At 39.2% G+C, this 11,597-nt stretch overlaps 1 protein-coding gene across 1 annotated transcript in view; it reads left to right on the top strand.

Moving 5' to 3' along the window:
* Window positions 1–11,597, top strand: part of WWOX (WW domain containing oxidoreductase) — a 527,331-nt gene that overhangs the window by 438,124 nt on the left and 77,610 nt on the right.

Raw genomic sequence — 11,597 nt, 5'->3', positions numbered from 1 at the left:
TAAAGCTTTCATACAGAAGAAAATACTTTTGTATGTACGTCAGTCACACATACTAAATAGTATATGTATTTTTAATACTATTATATATATAGTTATTGCAAATGTCACTGAGATCAGGATAAAGACTTTGCACTCTCATAAGGTGTAAAGAAGAGCCCATGTTCTTCTTGATAAAGAAATAAACCCACATAGCACAGGTCCTGCAGCAGCTTTTCTGTTTATCATATGCTAGATGTGATGTGGAATATCTTTAAAGTAAACCAGATACAGTGCAAGTGAGGAAATCAATAGGGCGTCTGGAATGAAGTGTGATTGACGTTTGTAAAGTTGTTAGAAAACGTTGCAAACTATTAGAAAAAAGTGTCAATAGGCATTTCACTTCAAAAGAAGGATTAAAATACGATGACTGAGGCTGTGTGGTGCTAATTGGAAGCTTGGTAGTCCCTCAGGTTGCAGAGTGCTGATTGTAGGATATGGCCACTGAAATAACAACAATTTCTGCATAGATGTGAGGGTCCATGAAATAATTTTTTATGTTTCTCTTAAGCTACGTTTTTAGCTTTGTCCCGTGTTACTGCATGTTACAGCCTACTCTAAATAGCGAAGCCACTGGCTGCTTATAATAGAATCCCTTCTGCAGTTTTGTCACTGCAAATATGGAGGCATTTTACTGAATGTTTAACTGTTACAGAAAGTATGTTTTTCTCTGGGAAGCATGTTAAGAGGACATTAGGAAACCACACCACTGATCTCTCTTACAAATTCCTGCAGTATTTTTTTAGCAAATGAAGTCCCATGGAAAATCAGCCTTGTCCATCTTACTGGTGGTGGGATAAGCCATCCAGGGTGTGTTTACTGCAGGTGAAAGCTGGGTAGTTATGTGTTTTACCAGTGAATTACTGTGTACTGTAGTTCAAGTCTTCCACAATCAGAACCTGATTTTCAAAGAAGCAGAGCATCCATCCTGTCACCTATAATCAATTGAATCTCTGAAAGCAAGTCATAAAATTACTGCTGTTAGAAAATACTTCTGAGGTCTTTACAGGAAATATACTTAGGAAAGCTAAAGCCCTGGTAGAATTAAATCTGGTCAGGGATGTCAAGGGCAACAAGAAAAGCTTCTATAGATATGTCGGTGATAAAAGGAAGACTAAAGAAAATGTGGGGCAAAATTGCTTTATTATCAATTAATTTTGGGAGGGATTTCACTACCCTTGATGCTAGGAAGCACAGGTCCCCCCCTGTGTTAGACCCCATATATGTAGGATAATATGTTATGTGCCCCGTCCTTCTGTAAGGACAGGAGGCAGTCTCTCCATCTTCTCAAGCATGTGGGGTGTGAGCTTAGTGCCCTGAGCCTACTGTCTAGTCTTTGTGTTTCAGGCAGTTTAGTGTATGCAGTAAACCTCTCTGTGGGCTGTTGGGTGAATGTGTCTGGATCAGTTGATTTTAATACCCAGTTATTTTAACAACAACAACAAAAAAAAAAAAAGTGGACTATATTTATGTTAACCCATTTTCTTGTGATAAGACTTTCTCAAATATGACCCTCTCCTGTATGCACATAGTTTAATATAATTAAACATAAATTACTCTGTTTTACATGCTATGTCTACTTCAGTTTAAAGATCTCCATGAGTAATGTAATCATAATTTATCAGGAGATCACAGGCTGATAAAAGTTATCTGAAATAATTTTTTTCCTGTTATGTTTTTACAAATGACTTTCCATTATGGAATATTGTAAAGTAAAGAAAAGGGGGTATTTTCTGACCTCGTGGATTTCTACTTGAGACAGCATGTATTTGGATATAGAAAACCTCAGTATGCAGCACTGGTATGAGAGCCAATATGATGAATGTCATTTTGAGTTGCCAGTTCTTTAACGCACTCTTGTGTAGACACTGTAAATTTCACATTAATCATTGCCAAGCTGTGGCATGACCAGCAAATACCAACTTTAGTAAGACAGCCAAATGATTGGGAACATGTTCAAAACAGCTTTATTCCACTGACAGATAGGACTGCTTAAATGAAATAAAATCCAATTTGCCAGAAAATCTCTTCATATGTACTTTTGTTATTCAGCCATTATGCAAACCCGAAGTATGCAGAGACAGATTATTTATCTTGTTTTATTGGTATGTATAGACACACGAAGAGTATCCATCTAGTAGTGTTTTCTTATGTACTTCATCGTGCTAACAGGAACAGTCCCACTATCACCTGAGGGAAAAATGCTACCAGGAAGACTTAACTTTGGGGAAAAATCAATTAGAAATTGTCTGCATGTCAGTTATGCTCAGTAAGCTGTAGAAAACAGACAGGAAACATGAAGCAAGTGTGGCCTAGGTTTTTCAGGAATTAACACAGGAAAAGATTCAAAACCAAGCAGTTTTTGAAAACACTCCTGTTTGTGGATTACTATCTTCAGGTAGCTAATACATGCAGAAATTTTGTGCTATTAAAGAACATTTTTTCCTCTTTTTCTCATTATTATTTGCTTAAAACTGTTTTGCTGGGAAGCAAAAATATAAAAAAACTGTATTTATCCAAAGTTTTGTAAACATTAGTCTCTACAGCCCGCTGTCAGATACAGACACAGGAACCCTGAGGCAAGATGACAAAAGTCCTTTTCCTCATGCAGATGTGGTCAGGAAGGCAATGTAACCCTGTCCTTTTGTCCTCTGCTCCAGGGATACTTGGTGCTCAGGATATATTAAATCATAAACCCTGTAACAAAAGCTTACCCCAATCAGCTGCAGCGTATAGATTTACCTAGAGGGCTCCAGGTAGTCTGGGTAGGTGACCATGGTTGTGCTATGGCATCCAGACCAGAGGGCTGCTGGCAGGAGCCTGGGCCCCGATATAAATAGCAGGAGCAGATTGTCTGAATGCTGAGCTGCACTTTCCCCACTTCCTCTTAGTAAATTTGATTTTGGGATTCTCTCTGGAAAGGGATCACCCAAGTCAGCAATAATCAGTCAGTGCCTTTTACTATACATGCCCAAAGATAGAACTGCAAAACAGAAAGTATGTTTTCAAACTCTTTTGCCCAGCTTCTCTGTTCAGATGTGCTTGGCCCCATTTTGCATTCCTGACACGATAACAAGATGCAGAAAAGCTCGTATAAAGGGGTAGGTGAAAAATCACTGATTCTTCAACCCATTGCATTCTCAATAACCCCTGAGCATGAGAAGAGTGAAAAGTTTCTCAGAAATACAGGGCCTACAGAGGAGTCAAAGGGGAAAAATAATGTATAATTATAGCTGTATTGAGATAGTGGTAGAAAACACACACCTCCATTTTATAATTTTCCTGTAAAATTATCACAACACCCTCCTGTGGTTTCCCAGCTGTATATGTGTGACCCAGCAAAGACAAATTCAAAGACATCAGGTCATTCGGTGCCTGTAGCCAAGCTTGGAAGCTGTCAAGACATGCAGTTTGTGCTGTCTTTTGCTCTGCCCTATATCCAGCACCAACAAAGAACTAGATCTCCTCCCCAAAGCTTTTTGGTGGCTCTGTCCCTTCCTTGTCATTAATAACTGGCAACAATATAGCTTGGAGAAGAGGAGACTGAGGGGTGACCTCATCAATGTTTACAAATATGTAAAGGGTAGGTGTCAGGATGATGGAGCTAGGCTTTTTTCAGTGATATCCAGTGATAGGACAAGGGGCAATGGGTGTAAACTGGAGCATAGGAAGTTCCACGTTAACATCAGGAAGAACTTCTTTACTGTAAGAGTGACAGAGCACTGGAACAGGTTGCCCAGGGGGGTTGTGGAGTCTCCTACACTGGAGATATTCAAGGCCCACCTGGACAAGTTCCTGTGTGATGTACTGTAGGTTACCCTGCTCTTGCGGGGGGGTTGGACTAGATGATCTTTTGAGGTCCCTTCCAACCCTTGGGATTCTGTAACAGGAACTCTTCGAATTCTTTCTTTGGCAAAAAAACCCACATTTTTTTTCATTTATAACAAGTTATAGAAATGTGATTCTGTCCTTCAACTGACATGCTCCAGCCTGGATAACTCCACTTAATCTTAAGTACCCATGTAGCTAAGGTAGGAGCTGGACTTCTTGGGATGCTCCAGCCAAGGGAAAGCAGTACGTGCCTCCAGGCACCCAATAAAATCAGAATTGCCCACTAGAGGTGCCTCTTTCCTTTCTCCACTGATGGCCTGCAGGGTATATAGGATCTGAAATCAGACACCCCTTGTAGATGCTTAAAGTTAGGTAGGACACATCATTGCCTTTACACGTAATTTAATTCAATGTGGACTTCATTGGAAAGAGGATTTTGTTCTGTGTGTCAGGTTGGCTTTTCATGTTTCACACAGATTTTTATTTATGGCTTTGTTTTAACAGGTGAAACTAATGGCAAGATAAATATGCACTGCAGGAATTTTGTCATAGGTAGTTTGAGTTGCTGAAAAGGGACAGGAACAATTGTATTTGGGACTGAAAAGTTTCATATTCAAATAGTGTCCAGATTAAATAGTTTTTCACTGCACTCTTTCTTGTCTGAGTGAAGTGCCTGAAGTAAGCAATGAATATTTGAAATGCAGGCACAAGCAACTGATAAGAAAAATACAATTACAACTAGCCCTAAAGATATTGCACTTAAAGGGGGATCACACTTATGTGCATTTAGAAGACAATATTAATAAAACACTTAAAATAACTTCATATTAGGGAATTAGGCTGTTATTTTTTAATGAAACTCTGGGGCCATTTTATCCAGACAAAGTGTTACATTTTATTCATATAATAGAAGTCCAGATAAAACAATCACATTTAGTTAGTAACTGGAAACTGTGAATTTTAACAATCGTGTTAATAGTTTTAGATAACTAGAAAAGTAGATTTAATAAATTATAAAACTTTACAGTTAGGAACTAAAAAGCCATCTGACTTCAGAGGGCCATCTGCTCCTCATACCAGCACAGCTCACCCAAGGCCTCATCCTGGCCCTCATGCCTGGGCCACACAGCTGTGGGCTGCAGCCCCATCACCAAATCCTGCTTCCCATCCACCCCTCTTTCTGTCGTGCCCCACAGCAACTGGAGTCCTCCTGAGCTGAGGAGGATGCAGGGGAACTGATGCCAGCCCTTCTAGCTTAAGCAGGAAGTGGAAGTTGAGCTTACAAAGCCAACAGCCCACTCCTATTTCTCCCTAGATTTCTCGCTAGATTTCTACCTAGTTTTCCATTCACATGCCCAGATCTTAGACCTCTTCTTTTTTTTATTCAACTGCTTGGTTGCTTTTTATTCCTATTTTTGACTATTTGGAGCAGTTTTTCACCCTGATTTTCCACTTGTAGCAAGCACGTTTATTTTACAGCAACCTTTTAGCATGGGGAAACACCATGCTCTGTAGGGACTGGTGTAATAACACAACTGTTGTGCAAACGAATTTAAATGCACATTTTTGTTATGGTTGTATAAACAAGTCTTACCAGGAGGTTTGATCAGATACCCATATCCTTTCAGCTGAGAAATTGATTTTAAAAAAATAACTAATCTTTGATTTAGAGTTCCCCCAAATTAGTTAATGTTGGCATAAGCCTACTGCTCAGAACTTAAAGTTTATGCTTGACTTCATTAAAACCAGTATTTGATGTCACTTTGCTAAATGTCTCTGTGAAAAAACAGTCACTACAATTTCTACAGAAAGAAGATGCATCAGCATTTGATCTTGGGTTTTTTTGTAATGTTTCTGTGCAGTAGGAGGAATATTTACTGTTTGCTATATGCATTTATTTAAAATGGTGATTAATGCTAATAATAACTTTTAGTCTTTATAAATAAGATGTAGGAATGTAATACTGCTTAGTGTAGAAGTCTTTGGGAGTTTATTCAGAAAACTATAAAAAGGAGTGTGGTTATTTGTTCTTAATCATTGCAAGGTTTCTGGCCTTTGTACATAAATCACCAATGCTTTCTTTCATTCTTATGTAAACTGACAGTAAATTTCTTCCATGTCGTAGTTGGGTGGGTTTCAGTTGCCTTTGATTTGCATTTTCATAGAAAGAGGCACTAAACCCTAAATAAGCCTTACCCTGAGAGCCCACCTTGCTCTCTCTGCGGGATTTACATTGGTTAACCACTTGCTGCTGTTATAAAACACCACATCTAGAACATCATCATTAGTGAGCTACTTTGTAGTGGGAGAATGTGAGACAAACACAGGGAGGGCTTGTAAAACATGGAGTTAGATGTGATGTCACTGTCCTCGAAACCTGGACATTCTGCACCTAGAGTTTTCTTTATACCATAACAAATAATGGCCAACAGAAAACGGTGAGCAGTGCACTTGTGTGTTTTCACAGCCAGCGTGTGGTGCAGGGGATTGTTTGCAGACAGACCATTTTGTTTGTGTCGCCATCTTTCCTTCATGTTTGAAAATCAGGAGATTAAATGCCTGCATTTATATGCTCCAACAAATAATTAGAAGCTAAGCATTGGAACTGCAAGCAGTGCTGTCTCCTGAAGAATATTATTAACTGATTTTATTCAAAATTATCTTTTGCCTCTTTTACTCTAAAGCATTAAAAGATTTTCTGTTACAGTGGCTACTGAGGTAAGGATGCCCTAAACATTAGTTCTAACATAAACAGGAGAGTAGCAGCTTTTCAGAGGAAGTGGTTGTGTGTTCTTGGCCTTGTGCTGTGGGTTTCTTTTTCCATGGTTGAGCATTACTGTTTCTTTTTCTACTCTGTCTTGGCATTTGCTGCTGTTGCAAACATCTATTTCTTGAAACAAATAATAGCCACAGACCAGCCTCATCATCCAGCAGAACTGCATTTTGAACACTCCTGTTGACCCTGCTTTCAATGACATTGGTAATAGAAATTTGTGGAAAGAGGGAGGGGGGGATGAGACACCACCACTGAGAGTAGTTGTATCCTTTTCTTTTGTCCCTGGTTATTTTTTTTCCATTTTGGTTTTGACATATCTCTTAGCCAAGACCACAGCTACTTGTTTGTGTAAGAAATAATGTCTAAATGGAGCAATTGATTTGTGGATATCATACAACTTTGTTTTACGGTATTACAAATGAGTTTATAGCCATCAACACAATAAGTGCTATATTAGCAGCTTTAGCAGCCTGCCAAAACCTGCTGCAAAATTTGAATGGAGGTAATAAATTCATGCTCCTTGCTAGGTTTTGCTGTTGTCCATGGTGTAACTGTCCAGTGGATGAATGGATGGCATACTGTCAATCTAAGCACATCAGCAGGACAAAATATTTTTGTCTTTTTAACTCATTTTCTGTTTATCCATTCCTGTGTCTCACTTCCTATCTGCCATCTCTAGCACACGCAGCACGAATCTATCACTCATAAACTGTGAGCAGTATACCACTACTTGCCATATGTACAGCATCCTGCGCTGCTGAACCTCAGGCATTCTTGACTATATGGGTACAGAGCAGCTCCATCTTGCCATTACCTGTGGTATAGAATTCATGTATGCAATAAAGGGTTCAGCAAAAATCACAATTAAAAGCCACATTTGGCCTCAGAGTGGGAAGACATAAGCAGTAGTCAAGCCATGTGTACAAGGCCAGATTAGGAACTCTTCATAAATGGCTGCTTTCAGGGTAAAACAGAAGCACCTCTTCCCTCAGAGTCCTAGAAGCTCTGGGGGATATTTTTGTGGTGGTAGTAGATGGAATTTATTGGGGATTTTCTGCTATGATAATTTTTTTCCAGAGGCTGTCCTGACTGATGAACTCCACAAGTTTTTGGGTAGGTGTCCTGACAGGATGGCCCCAGGCATGCAAGAGGGACTTGCGAACACTCAAGAGGCACCTGGCCTCTGTACTTAGTTAATCCTCTAAGACTGCAAGGGTCCAAAGGCTGAATTTCCCAACAGTTTTGTCCATGCTCCCTTCTCCTGGCTGCTACTCCTGCAGGATGCAGCTCATGGGCTGTTCTCAGTGTGGGGGTGAGTGAGCTAGAGCAGGGGATTGTCATTGCGTTTTATTGTCAAAGATGGAGTTGCTAACTTTAGGCAAACAGTGGTTAATCTTTCCAAGAGGGTAGATTTATAGCCGGGCTTCTAAGCATTTGAATTCATTGTTACAGCTAATGGACATCTCATATTGTCTTAAATCACTGGCTCCTCAGTGTGCCAAAGAGTAATAGAAACCTTAGAGCAACCCTAATTTGGCACCTATGTTTCAAATCAGTTGCCAAAGGAACTTAGAGGGGGGAAAGAAAGATCAATTGAAATGTTTTTCTGAGTGCTTTCCCTGTGAAATGCTTTGCAGGGCTTGAACTCCTGAATATCATATGCAGCATATGGTACTTTAGTAAGTTCATGCTTCATGCTAGGTACATGGTAACTTTTCCTTGTTAAATTAATTTATCTAATTTACCATAGGAGTAGGTAAACATTGATTCTTATAAGCAAATAAAAAAAAAAATGTGATAGTGTGAATTTCTTTGACACCACTGCTATTCTATATGATGAAACAGTTGACTGTTAATGATCTTCTGTAGAAGTTATCACTTGTAAAGTATGGTCAGTGACTTTACATGGCATGATTTATGGATATGTCTTTTCATTTACATAAGCAACTTCCTCCTGTATGTGCCAGTGGCATATCATATCATGTTGTATCTCATTTCCTATTACGTGAGAAATTAATAGGGAGCCCCATGAGTGCTGAGTGGAGGAACTCTGTGCTTGACTGTTGTCTGAGCATGGCACACACATCTCAGTGGAGCCAAGAGATAAAATCCTGTGACCTGTTTTCCAGATGTTGATACTATAAGAACCTTTCTGATCCTGTCCCTGAAGACCATCTTCCTTTGAGGTAGCTGCTTTAGAGAGGTGTGGAAAGGCTCTGCCCTCGCTCTGCGAGACTCATTCGTTCAGCCATTGCACCTATCTTCAAACCAGTACAGCTTATGTGCTACAAAAACACAAGTCTTGGCTGATTTCATGATAACAGGCACAGGGATTTTAATGCTAAAAGAAAGGTCTGGAGAGTTTAGCCTTTAATAAGATAACCTGTGAAATTTTGCAGGAAACCCATGATTTATCTTGCCCAGCACTCTTTGATGGCATAGACTTTTTCCTATTTAAGAAAGACCTTTTCTTTGTTCTAGGAAAATACCAAGGTGATCATTGCACTGTATAGCAGATTTTTCTCTTGAAAAACTGTCTTGCACATGATTAACTTTATGGTACATAATAGAGAGAAAGCTGCAAGGTGATGGTTAATGGCATTTGAAAAGCCATTGTTAACTTCAGCTCATAGAGATTTACAGGGACTCCTTAACATAATCAATATGCTGATTAAACTGTTATAAATAAGTGTTTATGAGTATCAGTTCTTCAGTGGAATAGGGAAATATTTAATATACATATCTGAAAAACTTCCACCTCCCCCTTCTATGTTTATAAAAATGGGTAAATTTAGCAAGTAGTTTTGCTATTGAAAAGTAGGCTTTTGTTTTGAAGAAAAGTTTTCCCAGTGTAGTTTGTTTGTATACATATATATATATAGCCATACATGTGTTTGTATATATCTCTGTATTTTCGTATATATAGTTCATTTCCCATACGTTTTTAATTGTGCGGGTGGCTGAATAGAGCAAAGATGAATGATAAAGTGATGTGGGAAAATGCAAATGTCACACACTGGGGAAAACAATGAAAAGACATGAACACTGGAAAAAAAAGAGAGCAAGCAGCACCAGGAGTGAAGTGGTTAAGGAGGTTGCCGCAGCAGGAAGCGGATATAACTCTGTTTTCAGTGTGCTCATGGGAACCGAATTGGAAAGTGTTGTGGTAAAAGTGTGTGGGGAAAAAAAAAAAAAAAGAAAAGAAAAAAGAAAGAAAAATGAATTAAGCTATAAATATCTGTTTTTCTTTGAAGTTTTGTGACCAACAATTCATGTTACTGGAAATCTCATAAGGAGTAGTTGTTTTATAAACTTTGGTTTGGCTGAATGATGCAAAAGTAAAGAGAACATTAGCTCATCTCCAAAGGTGGCTTCTCTACATTGATTTTTGAGCTCCTATGGCAGGTATAGACTAACTGAAAAAAAAACCCTTGTATTCCTTTCCTCTGTTAGTGGTGCAAGCTACAGAAGTGCCTTTAAAATGACATGAAGGAAGAAAAGGTGTCTTTGTAAGGACAGTGTCTATATGTTACATGTCCTGTTAGTGGGAATGAAAAAGGAACATTTATTTTCTGTGTTTATCCACACTCTGAAAATCAGACCTCTTAGAAGAAATTAAAACAGCAGGTTGTTGTCTAAGCTGTTTTTCTTAGATTAAAATTCTAATAACTTCTAAATGAGAAGTAGTGCAATAAATGGGCTTGAAGGTCACAAATTATTTTGGGGGATTTATCTGCAAAAATGCTTTTTCTCTTCTCTCAATAAGGAAATGTGGCGCTAGGAGTTCTTTCCCCCCCCCCCCCCCCAATAAATAGCTAGCTGTTATATTCCAGCTAGATGTCATGTTCTCCCTGTAAGGGAGAGATGTCATTGACAGTGAATATTATCATATTAAAAGCCTATTTTAAGCTGGTAATGATGTTGAAAAGCTGGAGATTCAAAATAATCTCTATCATCTCCACATTGAGCAATTTAGGTGAGTCTGTTATAAGAGTCATAGTTGTGTTGTAATGGTGTTGTCTTCCATTTATTTAGCAGATTTTGTCTCAAAGTCCTTTACAAACTAAAGGATGACCACTGTAAAACTCTGTGCAGAAGTGTGTTTAACTCAGGAGTGTAATTAGCACAGTGCAATTGTCAGGATAACTCTCTCAAATGCATCTTTCCCATATGCAGTAGCATATTTCCTGTGTGTCATTTAGCTTGACACCTGCTCATCCTAGATCTTCCAAAAAGGTGGCACAGATTGTGTTATGTGATATGGTGTAACATCATGATTGTGGTGGATGCTCATTTACAAGGAAATGTAGGTTGGAGGCCTAAAGAATAAGCACATCCTGGTATCCCTCGGTCAGATGTTACCAGCATCCCTGCAAGAAGCTGTGTCCAGGAATGCAGCTCCTGTACTACTCCCAGGCCACACAGCAAGACCAGGAAAAAATCAGATTTATAAAGCCTTCATAGAAACCTCCTCTACAGATCCGTTGCAGGCCTACAGAGCAGGCAGGATTTGCAGGCTAGACACCTTAGTATCAACCCAGTCCCTTGATAAAGGGATGCAGAAGAAACTGCTTAGAAAACCTCACCAAATAGCCTGCCTCCTCTGGCCTCACAGACCTGATGCCTTGCTTTATGCTATGGAACATACTTATTTTGACAACATAAGGTGTGTTTCAGAAGGTGAAACTCTTTAAATCAGTTTTTCTCTATTTCTTACTAGTGTGCTATGCAGCTACTACAGCAGAGGACACGGTTGCTGGAGTTCTTGTTTTGCAGTTTTTCTGAATTGGCTGCACAACTGTCAGCATCGTGTCCGGGTGAGTTTCTTCCTCCAGTGCTCATATTATTTGCCCTGGGGGCCCTTGTCAGCTCACATTCAGCTTGTTTGCAGACAAAAACTACCAGCAGGGAATGAACTGCGATTGAAATTGAGATGCTGAGCTACTGTACAGAC

This window comes from Lathamus discolor, chromosome Z (assembly GCF_037157495.1).
Source record: "Lathamus discolor isolate bLatDis1 chromosome Z, bLatDis1.hap1, whole genome shotgun sequence".
NCBI lineage: Eukaryota > Metazoa > Chordata > Aves > Psittaciformes > Psittacidae > Lathamus > Lathamus discolor.
The sequence above is the reverse complement of the archived record's forward strand: the minus strand, read 5'-3'. Positions and strand labels throughout refer to the sequence as shown.